Below are 22,500 nucleotides of genomic sequence, written 5' to 3' on the forward strand. Positions count from 1 at the left end.
TTTGATTTTTGTCTCATTATTAAAATTTCCATATCCAAACTCTAACATTAATAATTATCCTAACTACAACCATAACCCTTTTCCTTAATCTAAATTTTAATTTTAATTATAATTCTAACCCCAACCCTAACAGTAATTCTAATCCTAACGCTGATAGTAATTCTTACCCTACCCTTAACCCTACTCAAAACCCTTATCCTAAACCCAAGTAAAACCCTAATCATAGCCCTAACCCAAGTTATGATTATAATTATAATTCAAACTCTAACCCTGACCATAATTCTAACCTTAACCCACTATCTCAAAGCCTAGCCATAACCTTAACCATAATTATTGTTTTAACCCTAAATATAACATAACCATAACTATCATGCTAACCATAACACTATCACTAACCCTAATCATTAACTAAAACCTATCATAGCTATTATTGTATCTCTAATACTATCACTCACTACAATCTTAATCCTAACCATAATTATAACCCTTACCTAATAATGACCCTAAACCTAACTATATGTCTAACTCACAACCTAATCCTAAGAATAACCTTAACCATGATATAAAAAACCTAACACTAACCATAATCCTTATTCTAAACCTATATCAAACTCCAACCATAATTATTAGCCTAACCCTGATCATAACATAACCATAATTATCATGCATACCATAACACTAACCCTAACCCTGATCTTGAACTAATTATCCTAAACCTAAATACATCTCTAACCCAAAACCTAATTGTAAGCAAAACCTAACCATGATATAAAAACCCTAACACTAACACTAACCATAATCCTATGTTGGCTCAGTTTTTCATTGTGTCAAAAGATCGATTTGTCAACGCCCGATACAAATTGTAGAGATATGGATTGCACGAGAGGCGGTTAGTCCCTTGTCATGAATCTTGAGGGGAGCGCTGACCATTTTGCCAACAATCACCCCCTCAGTGTTACCTAAGGGGATTCAAACCCATGACCCAATGCTTTGATACCATTTGATGGCTCAGTCTATCGTTGCATCAAAAAACTGATCTATCAATACCCAATACAAATTGTAGAGATATGGATTTCATAGGAGAGAGTTAGTCCCTTGTCACAAATTCCAAGGGGAGCACTAACCATTTTTCCAATATCCTAACCCTAACAATAACCCAACCCTAATTGTAACCATAACTATAATTATCATTCTAACCCTAACACTAACCCTACCCCTAATCATGAACTAAAACCTATCATAACTTATGGCTATTATCACATACTATCTCTAACTATAATCTTAACCTTAACCTAAACCTAACCTAAAAATGACCCTTAAGTTAACTATACCTCTAACCCAAAACCTAATCCTAAGCATAAACCTAACCATGATTTTAACCCTAACCCTAATCTTGAACTAAAACCTATGATAGTTGTTATTAGATATCATGATGATAATCCTAATCGTAACCATAACCCTAACTTTGACCATGATTTAAACCCTAACCTTGAACCAATATACTATATACTTAAATATAATATATATTAAAAATATTATTCAATTTCTTTTTTGGTCAGCAAAGGGCCATAGTCGATATAATATATTAATTTAAAAAAAAACATTAAAAACAATAGGCAAGTCTAAGAAATTAGAACCTAAGGGTAGAGATTGAACCATATCAATTAGCTGGGCATAACAGTCAAATGACAATCCATGGTAGTAAAAACCAAAAATCAAATGAGCAATCCATAAGCAACATTCTAAAAAAATTATCCCTTAAAACTTGAAAGCCCTAACCACCATAAAAAAATCCAGGGAAGAAACACCATAACTTAAAAACACTTGGATTATGGAGCACAGGAGAAGGAGGGACTTGAGTACGCACAACCTGAACCATAAGGAGACTTTGATGGTTGTACTGAAGCAACCTGACTAAAAATGAGAGGAACTAGTTTGATGAACAAGACCCGAGGAGCACGAACAAACTAGATAGAAACTTTAGGTGGTTCTAGACCTAATTCATCCACAACCACTTCAAGCTCACCCACCCAAGAGTTCATCATATATTATACATTTAAATATAATTATTGTTCACCTTACTATATACTTAGGTATAATCTATAATATATATTTTACATTTTTATAAATATTAAACAATATTACACTTTCAAAATTAGAATATAAAAAATATTATACTTTCCATATAATACTCTATTAATACAATATTATTAATAGAAATTTAAAAATAATATTATAATAATAGTAATATAAATAATATTAATACAACATTTAAATAAAAATATAATTAAAAATAATATAAAATAATAATAATACATTATTATGATATTATTACTATAAAATATTATAACATTATATTATTATTTTTTATTAAAGGAAAATTAGGTTTTGAAGTGATGCAATACAAAGACTCTTTCCTTCAAACTTACAGAATTCAAAACACACAATACCCCTTGCAGAGAATCTCTTCTACAAATAAATAGTTAGATTGCAACAAATCACAAACTTATATGCTCATATTGGACTGATGCCTCTCCTTGATGCCAATTTTATCCACTAGCCCCTCTTGGGTCCTCACACCAGGTTTCAAGGTGTTATGACAATCGAGTTAGGGATAAACTGTCAATTTTCTATTAGAACCCTAATTTTCCTAGCTAACCAGGCAATTTCGTGAAAATCAGAAAAATATTAACAGTTTAGAATCATAAACATCGATAAATAGAAGATAACACACAACTCTATACCCACATGTGCTCACCCAAACAATTTAAATCCAAACAGTAATATATAAGTACATAGAATAGGGTAAAATGAAGAAATAGAGTGAATTACAGAAAGTAAACCTCCAATTTTTTGGTGCCAATGATTTCAAATTTGAAAAACATTTATAGTTTACATTGTAGAGTTCCCAGTTTCCCCTCCTCTTTTTCCAACCGTTGCTCATATAATTTATACCAAATTTGAACTTTCCCACGATGACCTTTGGACTACATGACTATTCAAATTCTAAATCTGATAAATCGTTGATGGACCTAGGTGTCAGAATAACAATACTGAAATGACAAATCACCGTTGGACACTGTCATTAGAATAACAATTTTGATCCACTAAATCAATGTTGGGTACCAATGTCGGAATAGTAACTGCGATTGTGGCTTCTTGATCACCCATCAGAATAACTCTTCAAGGGGGAGCAACAATTTCAAGTAATCCCAATAGAACAAACTACCCTGATGTCACTGATTTCGGTATAGCTTATGCCGAACAAGACATTTGAGGGTCTATCAGAATAGCCACACGAAGTTGGCAGAACATAATTTTGCACTCCCGATAGTATAACCTATCTTGATGATGCTTTATTGGATTAACTATTTAGATGACAACTTTTTACCACAATGATGCTTTATCAGGTTAACTATCCCGATGACAACATTGACAACTTTTTACAATAATGACATTTTATTGGTGTAGGTATCCCGATGAGAATAATGATAACATTTTGAGCAACTTTACAAATTTGAAAATCATGACTCCAATTTTGACATATAGACCCAAAAACATGAAATAAAATTACAAAGAGTCTCAATAGACCTTATTGAATCAAAATAAACCTAACTCTAACTCCTAAGACTCAAAACACCTAATTAACATATTACAAGTGCTCCTGCACCAAACACCTTGGAAACCGGAATGCCCTTGTCCATCTCTGACCTTCCGATGTGTCATCCTTTCTTGGGTGCCTTGAACTAGGTTCTCCATCACAGTTACTTCATGTTTTTCATATTTGTCCTTTGACTCTCACCAAACACTCCCAACTCCTTGTCCAATCACTTGTTCTTTATACCTCAGGTTTTCTGTCACTGGAACCCCTGATCCTTCATGTTGATCAGACCCAACATGCTCTATTATTGCAGAATGTGACTGCTTACCAACTTCTTTTTCCACTATAGGAAAGATTAGAGTCCCAACTAGGATTGCTTTGTCCTCCTTCCACCCACCTTGTGGCTGCACATATATCTAATCTTTGACCTTTGTTTGGTATATTTTAGGTATCAACACCTTACCTTTGTCACCCCTACTCTACAAAACTTTTGATTTGGTATTTCCAGACATAGGAGTGACTGCAAATTTTCTAGACTCATCTTCATTTACCTTTACCAAATCCTTCTTGCCAACCAAGATGTTTTTTTCTGCCTTGCCTCTTGCTTCTTCAGTCTCATGCAATGGGGTTAATAAAAAAGTTTTTCCATCCTTCTTAATGGTGTAGGTATTCCCTCTGCCATCATAAAGTGTTTTCCTATCAAATTGGCAAGGCCTTCCAAGAAGTAGATGGCAACACTCCATGGGTAAAATATCACAAAGTACCCTATCCTTATAACCTCCAATCTAAAACTCAACATAGGGTTGTTCATTTATAAAAAGTGATTGATTATCATTTACCCAATATGCTTTATATGGTGCTTCATGAGGAATTCTTTCTAGTTTCTGTTTATCTACCATCTCTCTAGATACCATATTGTTAGTGGAACCCAAATCTATTACTACCTTGCATACTTTACAATTACATTTGCATGTGATCCTGAACAAGCTCCTTCTTTGAGTCATCTCCTTCTCCTTAGATTCCTTTAAATGTTTTTTCCTCAGCATCAATGATTCACATACTTCTCGAGCAGCAACATGATTTGGGGAGCTGACACTTCACCATCATCTTTTTGCAAAATTTGGGCTCTCTTTCCACCCTTTCTTTCACCACCACATGATGTAGATCTTGTTCTTTCAGGACACTTGAATGCTGGGAGTCCAAAATCTTGACAATTATAGAACCTACCTGAAAAATGTATTGGAATTCCTACCTCCACCAAAACTGCCTCTACCTCTGAAATCTGCACCTTGCTCTTGACCTTTGTTTGCATCTTCTTGGCTTTCATTTGATTGTCTTGAAGTAGAAAATGTTCCTTTGCCCCTACTTGACTTATCTTGTCTTCTTTTCATTTTTTCTTCCACTCTAATTGCCAATTGAAAATACTCCTCCACCATCCTTGGGTTTGCCACAACTAGTTCATCTTGAATGTTAAATCTAAGTCCACCAAGGTATCTAGCAACCTTTTCAACCTTATCTTCCATCCTACCTGATCTTATGCTCAGCTTGTAATAAGTTTTGACATCTAACTCTTTTTGTTTAAAACCTTGGAGTTTCTTATACAATTGAACTTCATAGTCTTTAGTAAGAAACTTACCCTTAAGTTTAGCAATCATTCTGTCCCAAGAAACTATTTTTTATTTACCTCTCTTCCTCCTTTCAGTTTGTTCATAGTCCAACCATAATAATGTATGTCCTTTCAGCTTTGTCTTTGCTATCTTCACCTACTTCTCATTAGGAACATCTTCACATTCAAAGTGATTGTCCATAGCTGCAATCCAATCTAGAAGCTCTTCATCATCAAAATTGACTCCATGCATAGGCAAATCAACTTTCACCTTATGTTTGTCACCATGAACTACTTTTAAAAGTTTGATTGTCCTCTATTCCTCAAGGTCCAATTGCTCTTCTCCTTCTACTTCCTATAACTCTTCTTCTTCTTCCTCTTCACTCACATCTCCCAAATAAACATTCTTTATCTTATTATACTCTAAGGATTCAAGCCTTGCCAACACAACATTGAAGGACTCCTGCAGCCTTGTATTCTTCTCTCTCAACTCCTGCAACTCTTTGGCAATACCAACATTCTTATGAGGCGTCTTGTATGTAATCACTTACTCACTCTTCTCCCAACTTCCAACTATCTCCTTTCAAGGAATCTACTCCCTTTCTCTAATACCACTTGATACAATACAAAAACTCTTTTCTTCAAACTTACAGAATTCAAAACACACAATACCCCTTGCAAAGACTCTCTGCTACAAATAAACAGATAGATTGCAACAAATCACAAACTTATATGCTCATATTAAACTGATGCCTCTCCTTGATGCGAATTCTATCCACTAGCCCCTCTTGGGTCCTCAAAATAGGTTACAAGGTGTAATGACAATCAAGTCAGGGAGAAATTGTCAATTTTATATTACAACCCTAGTTGTCCTAGCTAACAGCAATTTCATGAAAATCTGCAAAATCTTAACAGTTTAGAATGGAAACCTTTATCAAATGGAAGATAACAAACAACTCTATACCCACATGTACTCACCCAAACAATTTAAATCTAAATAGTAATATATAAGTATAGAGAATAGGGTAACATGCAAAAATAAAGTGAATTACAATAATAAAACCTCCAATTTTTTGGTGCCAATGATTTCAAATTTGAAAAACAGTTACAGAGTTTATATTACAGAGTTCCCAGTTTCCTCTCCTCTTTTTCCAACCATTGCTCATACAATTTATACCAAATTTGAACTTTCCTGCGGTGACCTTTGGACTGCACAACTGTTCAAATTCTAAATCTGATAAATTGCTGATGGACCTAGGTGTCAGATTAGCAATACCGAAATGACAAACCCCTGCTAGACACCATCATCGAAATAAAAATGTTGATCTGCTAAATTAACGTTGGGTACCGATGTCGAAATAGCAACTGCAATGATGGCTTCTTGATCACCCATCAGAATAACTCTTCAAGATGGGGCGACAATTTCAAGTAATCCTGATAGAAAAAACTACCCCGATGTCACTGATTTTGGTATAGCTTATGCCGAACAATATATTTGAGGGTCTATCAGAATAGCCATGCGAAGTTGGTAGAATAGAATTTTGCAATCCAGATAGTATAAACTATCTTGATGATACTTTATTAGATTAACTATTCAGATGACAAATTTTCACCACAATGATGCTTTGTCAAGTTAACTATCCCGATAACAACATCGACAAATTTTTACAACAATGACATTTTATTGGTTTAGCTATCCCGATGACAGTAATGATAATATTTTGAGCAACTTTACAAATTTGAAAATCATGACTCCAATTTTGACATACAAACCCAAAAACATGAAATAACATTAGAAATGGTCTCAACAGACCTTATTGAATCAAAATAAAACTAACCTTAACTCCCAAGACTCAAAATAGCCAATTGACATATTCTAGGAGCTCCTGCACCATGAAGCAACCCCAAAACCCTAAGTATAAAGAGTTGCCAATAGGAAACACATAACCAAGCAACAACAAAAACCACAAAATAAGAACTAATGCATAGGAAGGACATAGAAAACAAAAATAAGACTTAGGTTCTTCCTATGATATTGCTATTAGGGTTCAACTGTGTAGTTTTTGCGTCAAACTCATTGACCCATGTTTCATGAGTAGTGGCTCACAACAACCCATTTCTCATGAGAATGAATGGTCCACCTAGCACTCATTACATCTAGGTGATGCTCACAAGGGTGAAGAATTAGGACTTCCCAGGAGGTCACCCATCCCAATACCACTCCAATTGAAGTGCACTTAACCATGGAGTTAACTCCAAGGTTAAACCCACTTATCTTGTAACCACATTTGAAAAACCTTCAAAAAGTGTTGTGCCTTATGAACCATTCATTATACAATCCCTTTAGCTCATAAATTGAAAATTAGGATGTATTTTCCAAAACAAGCCAAACTATGATATTGCTATCAGCGTTCAATAATGTAGTTTTTGAGTCAATCTCATTGACCCATGTTTCATGAGTAGTGGTTCACAACAACCCCTTTCTCATGAGAATTAATGATCCACTTACCACTCATTGCATCTAGGTGATGCTCACAAGGGTGAGGCATTGGGACATCCCAGGAGGTCACCCATCCCAATACTACTCCAAGTGAAGCGTGCTTAACCATGGAGTTCACTCCAAGGTTAAACCCACTTATCTTGCAACCCCATTTGTAGAACCTTCAACAAGTGTTGTGCCTTATGATCCATTCATTATAGAGCCCCTTTAGCTCATAAATTGTTAAGTAGGAGGTATTTTGTACAACAAGTCAAACTATGATATTGCTATCATGGTTCAATTGTGTAGTTTTTGAGTCAATCTCATTGACCCATGTTTCATGAGTAGTGGTTTACAAGAACCCATCTCTTGTGACAATGAATGGTCCACTTAGCACTCATTGCATCTAGGTGATTCTCACAAGGGTGAAGCATTGGGACTTCCCAGGAGGTCACCCATCCCATTACTACTCCAACTCAAGTGCGCTTAACCTTGGAGTTCCCTCTAAAGGTTAAACCCACTTAGATTGCAATCCCATTTGAAAAACTTTCAGCAAGTGTTCTGCCTTATGAACTATTCATTATAGAGCCCCTTTAGCTCTCTGTAGGGGAAAAGGTGAGAGTAATTATGGAAACCCTAATCCCACTCTCATACACACTCATGGAATACGAAAGAGCCTAGGGAGGTAACACACATTGGCTACTTCTTATGAGAAAGAGATAGTCATGGATTACCTCTTAGGTTTTCTATTCCTTTGTTGTAAATGGGAGAGAGGAATGATGCAAAATGCAATCTAACCTAGAAAGCAAGTAAGCAAATAAATCCTAATTTGAGAATGCAGATCAAAGAACAACTAATAAACTACTGAAAAGTATAGATTAGAAGGAAAAATCAGAGGTGCACCTGTGTCTGAAATCTGAGCATAAATGTCTCAGATCAGGGTGCTACACCACTATCTTGATTCTGCAATTCTAGAGCTACAACTGAGAAGAGGGATTATGTGCTCAGTGAATTGTTGTTATGCCAACTCCTGTAGATAGAGGGTAGGCCACCACGCCCTTGTCCTGGGTAGGACCAGGCCACCACGCCCTTGTCCTGGGTAGGACCAGGCCACCACGCCCTTGTCCTGGGTAGGACCAGGCCACCATGCCCCTTTCCTTGATAGGTTTTTTGCACTTTTGAAGTTTCTGAGTGATGTGGATGCCTATTCTAGATCTGTACCTGCTTCCAGATTCCCGTTTCTACACCTGCAATCTAGAAAGGGGAGGTTTGGGGTGTCTATATAGGTTTTTTCCATAGTCAAACCCATGTTGGTGATTTTCACCTCCACGAATAGTCGATAATGTACGAAAAATGTGTGTGCAAGAACCTTGTATATATGCAAGATCATGAGAATAAAAGTAAACATCCTAGAGCAAGCCTAAAGAGTAAACCCTAATTGCTTATAATTGACAAAGTAAATGCTCTAAATCCATAATGCAAAGTGATCTAAAGCATGAATATGAATCAAAATGAAGCTTATGCAAATATTTGAAAACAACATGAAACCATACCCAATCCCAAGGGAGAGGTACAAGCTAATCGTCAGTCGGTGAAAAGCTATTGTTCTTCTACATATTCAAAAGCCCCCAAGTGATAAAATGATGCTTGATGAATGTTTGATGGATGAATGTTGAATGTTGTTGAATACTTCAAAGATTTACTCTTTCGCTGCAAAGAAAGATCTAACACTCCAAAAACTTGTTCTTAGATTCTTAAAAGAAGACCCTTTCAAATGAAGAAAGAGAGCTCTTACGTATGAAACCCTAGATCTTAATTCCATGTTTAGGATGACCTAGGATTTGAATTTCCCACTGATATTTTGGGGTTAAGAATTATCATATCATAGGATTGTGTTCTTGAAATTTTAGGAAAAAAGTCGCGGACCATGTGCATTCCCGCTACGGTCTGACCAAATTTTCACCGAATTTTCATGGTTGTTAGATATGATGATATTAGAGTGCATCACAAAGTTACAACTGATTTTGAGATGTTTTGATATGCGAAATTGGGCCTAAACGGCCGAAATAATACATAATTAGGGTTTATGATTAAATGATTCATTGGAGGAATAATATGAAAAGGGCCACACATAGGGTAAAGGGCCCAACTTTGTAATGTGTAAAGTGATGAGACAAGACCTTAGATTTAATTAAATTAATTAATTAAATGCTTAAAGGAGAATGAGAAATGCAAGATGCAAAACACACTAAAGCGGGTGCTAACCTAAGTGTGAAATTGTACCACCCTAGCAAATGTGTATAATTTATGACACTACATTTAGCCCCCACTTTAACAGTCATATGACACTACGTGCCTATGCAAGCTAAAGTATAGAAAAATAAACATCATTTGAAAAAGGATATATCCACAAGTTGTCGAACGAAGCCCCTAGCGGTATTTGCAGTACACAGTTAGGAAACACACCCTATAAAACCACATGTTAGATCATAAAATAACCTAATGCTTACTAAGGAAGGTGATGAAATTTGTGGGTAGTTATATTCTCCCCCTGTTTTGACTTGCTTATTTGTGAGGTGAAACAGGGTATCATGTTTTCCACAATGAATTGTTATAAATATTGTGATGAAGAAAGTTCACAACAAGGATTGATTACTCATCCAAGCATATTATGGAACTAATGCAGAGTGAGAGGGCAAACTCATGATTCCAACGCCATCAATGGTGCGAGAATCAGAGCTTCCTAGATAAAGATATGATAGATTGAAGAAAAAGTGCAAAAAAAAGGGTTTTAACTAAAAAACATAAAGTCAAAAAGTGCATAACTCATAAATATGAAAATGACAACTTCATTTGTCACTTTCTAACTTTTTATCACTATACATTGCAGAGGAGCCCACATACAAGTCATCATGCCTCGACGCCAACCTGAGCATCTGACGTAGATGGAGATCTTGTGTCAGTCCGTACTCGTCGATCAACTGCTCGATCAAGTGAGTTGACTTCCTGTTGACTTCATTTGACTTTTTCATGTTTTCACAGTTTTCAGAAGTGATGATGTCATTGCCTAGTCTGGGTCGGGGCCCACCCTTTGGACACCTAGGGTTCCTACGGTTCCCTGGTCCTCCTAGGGCACCATGGTCCCAAGGGGGCGCCATGGTCCTAGTAGGGCGCTCTAGTCCATACAGGGCACCCTAGTCCCTGTACAGGGTGACCAATGACGACACTAGATTAGGCAATGAATGATAGGAATGATTGAATGATTGCTTTAATTAGATAATGACAGATGATTGATTGATTACTGATGAGAGATTGCTTTGCATTTTGCAGACACTACCTTACATCCACGAGCATACCATCGGCCTCACCTTTTGGAGCCTTCGAGAGAAGATCCTGAGACTGACAACAAGAGATAGGGATTTGCTACATGTAGTGAGTTTGTGGGATGCGATGACCATGTCGGCCATCTGATTCCATTCTGCCATTTTGATGGCATTGATGGAGAGGTAGGATGCATATACCTTGACATTCTTACTACCAATGGGGGAGACGACAGTCACCCTAGAGGATGTATACCACATTCTACTCCTACCCATCAGAGGAGAGACTGTTAGATATCAATCTGACCACACAGTGGAGGATTACAGAAGAGAGAAGACATACACTATGGGGAGAGTGATACACAATGAGACAAGGGGTTGCATTATGGTTAGCTAGCTCCTACACCCTACGGGTGAGGTTCCATTAGTGAGGTGACTCATGATTGTGACCCTTGCATTAGCTATGTGTCCCAATAGGAAAGACACACATATGCATGGAGGACTCATCTACACCATACAGGCTATGGAGAGACACTAGAGAGTATACTCTTGGGGTTGGAGTATGCTTGAACATCTCTATCATGACCTTGGAGAGTATATGTTCGAACAGGGATGCAATATTATGACATGCACACTACCACAGGTATGGATGTTCGAGAACATCATATGCACTAGACTTGGTGGAGCCCCTATAGAGCTAGTCCCAGAGCAGTTTAGGGTATATGCATATCCTCTTACTCATGAGTGGTGATTTGATGATCTCATATATTAGAGATTGAGCATGGATAGATTGACAATGAGCGAGATCATATGGAGACCCTACCTTAGGATGTCCATGTGGGCAAGGCTACATACACAAATGTTCGACATGCAGAGGAACCATCTACTAGAGGCACAGTATAGCCACATAGTCTTTCCTTTCTACTTCAATTGAGTTTGGTGATATTTTGGGTTTGAGTAGTGTTTTCCTATCAATGTACCTATATACATCTGATACTCATGAGTGATGTCCAGGATAGGTTCCATTCCTAGGCCTATGAGTGATGAGATCAACATCACAAATTCAGAGGGGTCAGGTAAGGACATAGTGACAGATTAAAGAGATGACTCAGGTGTGCACTAACGATGCATCACATGGTGGAGGATGACATACCCCAGAGCCATCTTCGTAGTAGACTTCCCTAGAGGGGATCTCGGACCATGGAGATAGTTAGGCGATGGAGAGGGATTTGATGCATCCAAGGAGGATTCAAATGATCAGGGTGATGACACAAAGGAGCAGGAGGTAGGTGGAGATGATCCTGATACTAGAGAGAGAGATCAGGATGGAGATGATGATAAGGAGGAGGAGGAGGAGGAGGAGGATGAGGAGGAGGAGTATGAGTCAGGTGCAGTTCATCACTCTAGAAAGGATACCAGAGCCATAGATCCATTGAGTCTCCAACAACAGGAAAAGAGGGGTCCCATAAGGGGTCCCGATCTTGATCGTCATCAGCCTATACCGATTATATAGAGACAGTATGAGTGGGGAGAGCCCAATGGATCCCAGGCTTAGGCAGTCGCTATCCCCGATCCTCACTGGCGAGAGGGAGACCCAGGTAATGTGCTTTGTTATTGATTAACATATGCATTCTACCTTCTTTAGATTTGATGATATAGAATGTTATTGATGAAAAAATTCGCTCTATCCTACAACTAGCATCCAGGAATGGTCTTCTCTGATTCAGAATGCAGTGACAGACCTTATTGTGACTGCACACATACAGATACCACACAGACCCTAGAGTATAGGACATCATGAGGACCTTTTCTCCCCTATTTGGACAAAGGTGGAGGACCTACATGATATATTATGATGGATAGAGCATGATCTAGCGGCGGCACAGATAGAGATAGCCACATACCGAGCCATCTTGATGGAGAGAGATCGCAGAAACTCCTCACAATCCATATCATGATACACCCCCATGGGGCCACCCGCACAACCAGATCAAGAGGGGGAATCTAGCCACCATCCTCCTGATACTAGTCCTAAGGATAGGAGATGATTTTGATGTACTGATGTATATATGATGACACTCATGATTATGTTATTTGTAATGCTTAAACAATGTACACATTGCTTAGATTAGAGGTAACATATTGAGTAATGAGCATGTATATCTGATTTAATTTCCATGTGATTTATTTCTTCAATACTTCATGATTAAATTGATACATGTGTAATTTAATTAAATAACTAAGTATTTAATCAAATGCTACTACGGTGATGTAAAGGAAGAATGTATTAAGCATGAGAACTATATGACTAATGTGATTTAATTAACTCTAATTAAACACAACATGATATAATTCTACTTACCACATAAGAAATTATACAATATGCTAACACATATGAATTGTAAATCCATTATAATTTACATAAAAAGAATCCAAGACAAACAATGCAGTAACGAAAACATGCTTGTCAAGAATGAAGTAATGTAGACCAAACAGTATAACATCATTTAATATTACATACTTTAATAAAGACATGCTAACATATTACCAAATTTTGAAGAAAAAGATATAGAGAGAGAACATAAGGAATATTAGAAAGAGAGAGAGAGAGAGAGAGAGAGAGAGAGAGAGAAGAACTAGGCATAGTATCTACGAAGGTGCATAGCATTTATGGGTTCCTTGAGAGGCGTACCTTCCACATCTTCTATTTTGTAAGCACCTGATCCATCAACCTCCATGACGATGTATGGTCCAAGTCAATTAGGACTGAACTTTCCTTTCTCCTTAGGTAAGCCATTCACGTTGTGCTGATTCTCATAAAGGACTAAGTCCCCTACCGAGAAAGAATGTTGAATAACCTTATCATTGTAGCTTCATTACAAAGTTTTATGATAGGCTTGAATATGTTTGAGGGCATTATACGTCATTCATCAAGCATCTAAAGTTGTTGAAGTCTTTGCTATCTATAGGAATCATCATCCACTATACCCTTAAGAGAAACTCTCAAAGAAGGAATTTCTAACTCCAAAGGCATAATGGTGTCGGCACCATAAACAAGATTGTAAGGGGTACAACCCATAGCAACACGTACACTTGTGCGATAAGACCATAGAGCATAGGTTAATTGAGTATTCCAATCCTTACCATGCTTGTTTATACTCTTTCAAAGAATTTGTTCAATTATCCTATTAGAAGACTCAACTTGACCATTTGATTGAGGATAATAAGGTGTAGAACATTTATGTTGAATATGATATTTCTCGAGAAATTTCTTCACATCCTTATTTTTGAATGATGTTCCATTATCTAAAACTAAGGAAAAAGGTATCCCAAATCGAGAAATGATGTTTTCCAAAATGAATTGACAAATTACTTCAGCTATAGTGGATCTAAGAGGAATGACTTCCACCCACTTTGTAAAGTAATCAGTGGCAGTTATAATAAAAGTATGTCCTTGAGATGAAGGAGGAGATATTTTACCAACGAGATCCAAACCCCATGTGGAAAAGGGCCAAGATTATACCTATGATTGAAGCTCTTGGGAAAGGGCATGGATCAAATTACTATGTTGTTGACATTAATGACATCTTTTAACAAACGCAAAGGAATCATTTTCCATGGTTTGCCAATAATATCCCATTTGAAGCAATCTCTAAACTAAAGGCCTTTCCCCCAAAATTCCCCCTCAAGCACCTAAATGCGCTTCTTCGAGAGTGATAGGGACCTCGACCTTGTTTGAAAATCGAAGGAGAAGACCATTATAACCCCTCCTATAGAGATCTTTAGAAAGGATAATGTATCCAGCAGCCAATTTGTGAACCCTAGCCCTAGTATTCTTATTCACAGAATCAAGAAAGGTAGCATCACTTTAATTTCTTATGACACGAGAGTACTATTCATCAGAATATATAATGCAACAATATGCCACATCACCAAGGTTATCAACAATAGCTGGGGAAGTAAGGTTGTGAATAGTGAATTGAAGATCTACCATGGGGTCCTCTAGAGACACAAGAGAGGCAACACATGCAATCGCATCAGCATATCGATTATCTTTTCGAGGAACGGGCTACATGGTGTAAGAATCAATTTTTTGTAACAAGGATAAAACTAGATCTTTATATTGCAATAATTTATCTTGTTTAGCTTGATAAACTCCTATCACTTGTCTTATGATTAGTTGAGAATAACTATAAATGTGTAAATTCTTCACACTCAACACCAAGGCTGCTTTAATTCTAGCTATAAGAGCTTCATATTCAGAAATATTGTTGGTACATAATAAATTGAGAGGATACAATAAAGGAATAGGCTTCTTTTTAGGATAAATTAAGACAACCCTTGCCCCCGATCATGTACGACACTTAAAACTGTCAAAGTACAGTTCCCAAGTCTCATCAACCTCAATGGAAAGAATGTATTCATCGGGGAAAGAATCTGAATTAGGTAGGGAGAAGGGTGAAGGAGCATCAACTAAATGATCAGTCAATGCTTGACCCTTTATTGCCTTTTGTGAGACAAACTTAAGGTCAAACTCAGTCAACATCATAACCCACCTAGCTAAGCATCCGGAAAGATCAGTTTTGGAGAAAAGATGTTTAAGATGATCAAATTTAACAATAACATGAATCTCAGCATTCAAGAGATAATGCCTCAACTTTTGGGTTGCAAATACCAAAGCAAGGCACTATCTCTATATCGCAAAATATCAGACTTCGTAATCGAGTAGAGTGTGGCTTATGTAATAAACCGGGCATTCTCTACCATCCTTATCACATTGTGCCAATAAGGTTGCAAGAGCTTGAGGGGAAGCAATAGTGTATAGAAGAAAAGGCTTAGTAGGATCAACAGGTTGAAAAATGGGAGGATTGGCCAAATAGGTTTTTAGATCTTCAAATGCTTGACGACAATCCTCATTCCATTGGAAAGTCATATTCTTTTTAAGCAATTGTGTGAAAGGAAATGTACAGTCCACAAGCTGAGAGACAAATCTATGAATAGCTTGAATCTTTCCTTGCAAACTCTTTAATTAAGAAACATTCTTAGGAGGTGGCATGTTAACAATAACATCTATCTTCTTCATATCCACCTCAACGCCATGATGTGAAACTATGAATCCTAATAGTTTCCCACTATCCACACCAAAAACACATTTTTGGGGATTCAAACACATGTTGTACTTACGAATTCTCTCAAAGATTTGATGAAGGATCTTAAGATGATCTATATGAAGGACAAATGTGGCTAAGATGTCATCAATGTAATCCTCTAAGGTCTTATGCATATAATCATGGAAATGAGAGTCGTAGCACGCTGATAGGTTGCGCTTGCATTTTTAATCCAAAAGGCATCACAATCCAACAAAACATACCCCAAGGAGTGGTGAAAGCATTTTTATATTGATCATGGGGATTGATGAAAATTTGATTATATCTTGAGAAACCATACCTAAAGGATAGTAAAGCATGCCTTGCTACCGAATCCACTATCATATCAATATTCACAAGGGGAAAATCATCTTTTAAAGAGGCTTTGTTTAAATCATGAAAATCAGTACACATCCTAATCTTGTTTTCAGCTTTAGCCACCACCACAATGTTCAAAATCCATGGGAAATAATCGATAGGACAAATGAATCCAACATCCAACAATTTTTCAATCTCATCTTTAACAAGTAATGCCACTTTAGGGTGAATCTTTCAAAACTTTTTCTTCACAGGTTTAGCATCAGGAACTAGGACAATGTTATGAGTGATAATCTTAGGATCTACGCAAGGCATGTCAGAATATATCCAAGCAAAGATCTTAGGAAATTTCATGTAACAACTCAAAATATTGTTTTTTCTCTTCTTCGTCAATACATTTCCCTATCTTGGTGATCATATCTTCAACACAATGATCCATCTTGATATTAATGATGTCATTTATTAGGAGATTGTTTTGTTGAGGAGCATCTCTTAATTGAGGAAATTCTTTAACTATCTCACCATTATTTATTTCTTTCCCAAAGTAAGCTTCTACATTTAAACAATAGGGAAAACTACGATTATGGTGATAACGAGGAAGGTTATCATAAGCTCCCAAGAATTTAGCTAAGGAATCATTGGTAGAAAAAACATCCAAAGCAAAGTCACAAGAAGGGTCAAAGTCAATATATATTGGATATTTTAGTGAGAGAGAAGTGGAAATGACATTAACACAAATAGATGATCTCTTAGAGGCTTTAGTATGCTTGAAAGGATCGTAACCAAGCCCAAATGTCATATCACGAAAGTTGTTTTCCAAGGGAACTCTAATCCCTTGTTCTTGAGCACCACATCCATTTCCATTATACCCACACCTAGCTAGGATGTGAAAACTAGGACCATAAAGGTTAGTCATTTCCGAAGAAGAAGGAGGATTTTCGAAAAGTGAAGGATCAAAATCCTCTAAACCAGAAACTAAGGGAGATGAAATGTAAGAAGCTGCCACAAATTTATTACTCAATGGCCTAGAAAAAGTAGATTGCTTTTTAGGTTCTTCTTCTTCTTTCTTCTTTTCAACCTTAGGTTCTCTAGGGGGAATTATGTATTCCCCTACAAAAGTAGGATTGAAATCAAGGGATCCCCAATCATCTTCTGCAAGAATCTGTTCAAGAGAGAATTTATTCTCAATTGTAGAATCAAGCTAAGAAGATTCTTCCTCAAGAACTTTAGGTCCATTTCAGGAAGCATCAGGGATCGATCCAGATATAGGAGATAGGTTTGATGAACTATTCTCATTAACCAAAGTAGAAAATTTAAAATAATTTTCTAAGATAGTTGGGGAAGAATTGATTGAAGAGGATTTAGAACTTGATGTTTGTGAACAAGCCTGAAATCTTGTGTCTCCTAACAAGGTATATGTTATGTTGTTGTAAATGAATTTGATTTGCCTATGCAATGTAGAGGGAACATCTTGCATTCTATGAATCCAAGGTATTCCTAGCAAAAAGTTGTATGTCAACTCTCTTGACATAACATGGATAGGAGTAGGTAAAGTAACAAGACCTACCTTAATAGGCAAGGTGATGATACCTAGTGAAGATTTAGCAACATTATCAAAGCAAGGGATAGTGAGAGAATCAGGCTTGATAAGAGATGTATCAATATTGAACTTATGCAATAGGTTAATGCTACAAACATTAAGGCCAGAACAATTGTCCACTAATGTTCATCTTATTGCGCTATCATTTATGATAACTACAATCATTAAGGGATCATATTTTTGTTGAATTTCACTAGAAGGCAGCTCATCTTGTGTAAACACAATTTGAGCCTTAGGTGATGTAATAGAGTGAATCAAGGAAGCCATATTATTGGATGTCTCTTCGGGTGGCACATTCCATGTTTTCAAGGCATCTTGTAGCATTCCATGATGAGTTGAGGAAGTTTGAAGCAAATCTCAAAGGAATATCTTGACAAGAGTAGTTTTATGGTGTTTGACAAGATCATATTCCTTACCAAGGGTTTGTGAAATATGAGGTGCTTGAGGAAGAATGAGTTGAGGATCGAGTAGAGGAATTAGAAGAATCGAAGGAGGGTTAGGTTTCCTATTGTTTCTTGTGTTATAGGTATGGGCAATTGCATTATAAATCTCCTTAGTAAGTTGTCTAGCATAGCTATAAGGACTCTTAGTGGGATTCCTTCCTTGAACCGTAATGATGGGTTTGTTCGGAGTGCTAAAGGAATCATGACCATATCCATCTTGAACCATGAAAAGAGGTTGATTAGGAAGAGGTGAAGTTGGAGAAGGACAAGTACCTTGGACAACAAAAAGTGGCTTCCTATGTTCATTCACATTGATCATGCTGATTAACTTTTTAGATGTATTATCTTTGTTTGGAAGTTTAGGTAGAGACATAAAGTCATAAAGAGCATCATCCAATAAAGCATGGTCATAGTGGTCATCAAGGGAATTTTATGGGATTCAAAAGGAGACATAAAATCATAGAGGGAATCATGGGAATCAACTATGTTGCTACATCTAGTGGAGGAGTTGATAGGAATATACCCATGAGAGGGAGCATTCAACTTATCTTTCTCATCACCACGAAATGGCATAGTAACAAGGCTAATTATTTTTTGGCAAAATGAGGGTTTAGAAGGATTAGGGTTCAAAAACTCATCTAGAGATTCATCTAATTCATCCTTACTAAACTCATAATCAAGAAAATTGCACACATCATCAAAAGCATGAACTTCTTGTAAATAGAAATCTGACATTTTGAAATGGAAATTGCATAAAACTTAAACACAATGCTAGGAAAATGAAAGAAACCTATTTTTTATTTTATTTTTTCTTTTCTCTTTTTATTTTTTATTTTTATGTTTTGAAAGAAAATGAAACAAACTAGATATAGATCTAACAATGCAATGTAATGCAAATGAAATTGGACTCACATCGGGTTCACCAGAGATGTGTAGGGTAAAAAGTGAGACTAAGTATGGAAACCCTAATCCCACTCTCATACACACTCATGGAATATGAAAGAGCCTAGGAAGGTAACATAGGTCGACTACTTCTTATGAGAAAGAGAGAGTTGTGGATTACCTCTTAGGTTTTCTATTCCTTTGTTGTAAATTGGAGAGAGGAATGATGCAAAATGAAATCTAACCTAGAAGGAAAGTAAGCAAATAAATCCCAATTTGAGAATGTAGATCAAAGAACAATTGATAAACTATTGAAAAGTACAGATTAGAAGGCAAAATCAGAGGTGCACCTATGTCTGAAATCTGAGCAGAAATGTCTAGGACCAGGGTGCTCCGCCACTGTCTTGATTCTGCAATTATGGAGCTGCAATTGAGAAGAAGGATTTTGTGCTCTGTGAATTGTTGTTCTGCCAACTCCTGCAGACATAGGGCAGGACCAGGGTGCCATGCCCCTATCCTAGGTAGGACCAGAGCACCACGCCCCTGTCCTTGATAGGTTTTTTGCACTTCTAAATTTTCTAAGTGATGTGGATGCTTGTTCTAGATCTACACCTGCTTCCAAATTCATGTTTTTGCACCTACAATCCGAAAAGGGAAGGTTTGGGGTGTCTATATAGGGTTTTTCCATAGTCAAACTCCCATGTTGGTGATTTTCACCTCCACTAATAGTCGATAATGTACTAAAAAATGTGTGTGCAAGAGCCTTGTATATATGCAAGATCCTAAGAATGAAAGTAAACAACCTAAAGCAACCCTAAAGAGTAAACCCTAATTGCTTATAATTGACAAAGTAAATTCTCTAAATCCATAATGCAAAGTGATATAAAGCATGAATATGAATCAAAATGAAGCTTATGCAAAGATCTAAAAACAACATGAAACCATACTCAACCCCAAGGGAGAGGTACAAGCCAATTATCAGTCGGTGATCCCCTGTTGTTCTTCTACATCTTCAAAAGCCCCCAATTGATAAAATGATACTTGATGAATGTTTGATGGATGAATGTTGAATGTTGTTGAAGACTTCAAAGATCTACTCTTTCGCTACAAAGAAGGCTCCAACACTCCAAAAACCTGTTCTTAGATTCTTAGAAGAAGACCCTTTCAAATGAAGAAAGAGAGTTCTTAAGTATGAAACCCTAGATCTTAATTCCATGTTTAGGCTGACCTAGGATTTGAATTTCCTGCTGATATTTTGGGGTTAATCATTATCATATCATAGGATTGTGCTCCCAAAATTTGGGGAAAAAAGTCGCGGACCATGTGCATTCCCGCCACGGTCTGACCAACCTTTCATCGAATTTTCAAGGTGGTTAGATATGATGATATTAGAGAACATCCCAAATTTACAGCTGATTTTGAGATGTTTTGATATGCGAAATCAGGCCTAAATGGTTGAAATAAGACATAATTAGGGTTTATGATTAAATGATTCATTGGAGGGATAATATGAAAAGGGGCGCACTTAGGGTAAAGGGCCCAACTTTGTAATGTGTGAAGTGATGAGACAAGACCTTAGATTTAATTAAATTAATTATTTAAATGCTTAAAGGGGAATGAGAAATGCAAGATGCAAAACACACTAAGGCGGGTGCTAACCTAAGTGTGAAATTGTACCACCCTAGAAAAGGTGTATAATTTACAACACTACAAGCTCATTAATTAATAAGTAGGAGGTATTTTTTATAGCAAGTCAAACTATGATATTGCTATCAAGGTTCAACTATGTACTTTTTGAGTCAAACTCATTGACCCATGTTTCATGAGTAGTGGTTCCAAAGAACCCCAAGAACCCATCTCTCATGAGAATGAATGGTCCACTTAGCACTCATTGCATCTAGGTGATGCTCACAAGGGTGAAGCATTGGGACTTCCCAGGAGGTCACCCATCCCAGTACTACTCCAACTCAAGCGTGCTTAACCATAGAGCTCCCTCCAAGGTTAAACCCACTTAGCTTGCAACCCTATTTTCAAAACCTTCAGCAAGTGTTGTGCCTTATGAACCATTCATTATAGAGCCCCTTTAGCTCATCAATTGATAAGTAAGAGGTATTTTCTACAGCAAGTCAAATTATGATATTGCTATTAGGGCTCAACTATGTAATTTTTGATTCAAACTCATTGACCCATGTTTCATGAGTAGTGGTTCACAAGAACCCATCTCTCATGAGAATGAATGGTCCACTTAGCAATCATTGCATCTAGGTGATTCTCACAAGGGTGAAGCATTGGGGCTTCACCCTTCACCATTCATTCACAAGGTGAAACTAGGACAACACTGGTTTTTAGACCTTTTATTTATGGAACCCCTCAACCATCTTGAGAACACATACTTCCTAGGAGAAAACTCAATAGGTTTGTCAATATTTCATGGCTTCTTGACAACTAGAACCAATCCACTTCATTTTCCAAAGTCCAACTCAATACATGAAAGTAACTCTCCACTCATGGCAAGTATGTTTGGGACTGCACTATGGAGAAGTACAAAGGTATAAAACACAAATTTGGTTCTTTGATACCTAAATAAGGTCCATAAAAAATTCTAATACCCCTTCCCAACATATCCTTTATATACACAATCACTTTGGATTTGGTTTGTCAAATCCTCCATACATTGTCGTAAATTGTCATGCACTGGCCTATTAGGACTGTCATAACATGGTTGTGCCAAACATCACAAAATGGTCTATAATAAATTGAATTTTTTTTGAAAGACTCCCACATACACTTTACCTTCAATACCTTATGACTAACTACACCAAATCAAGGATTGATGAACTAAATATCATCAAGTTTGCAATCTTGACAATCTGATTTACACTATAATCAAACCAACAGTCAAGTTGTAACACATGAAAACACCATCATGGGACCTTGTGACTTTGGGATATGATACAAAACATCATCACAGACCTCCCCACCCATTTTTATGATTTTTCATTGGTGGAGGGTCAATTTATGCATTTTTCCCTCTCACCGGTTACCCTAGGTAGGGTCTATATATACCAATTTGCAAAGAAAATATGATATCTCTTGTAATTCTT

This window comes from Cryptomeria japonica, chromosome 11 (genome assembly GCF_030272615.1).
Source record: "Cryptomeria japonica chromosome 11, Sugi_1.0, whole genome shotgun sequence".
NCBI classification, from domain to species: Eukaryota; Viridiplantae; Streptophyta; class Pinopsida; order Cupressales; family Cupressaceae; genus Cryptomeria; species Cryptomeria japonica.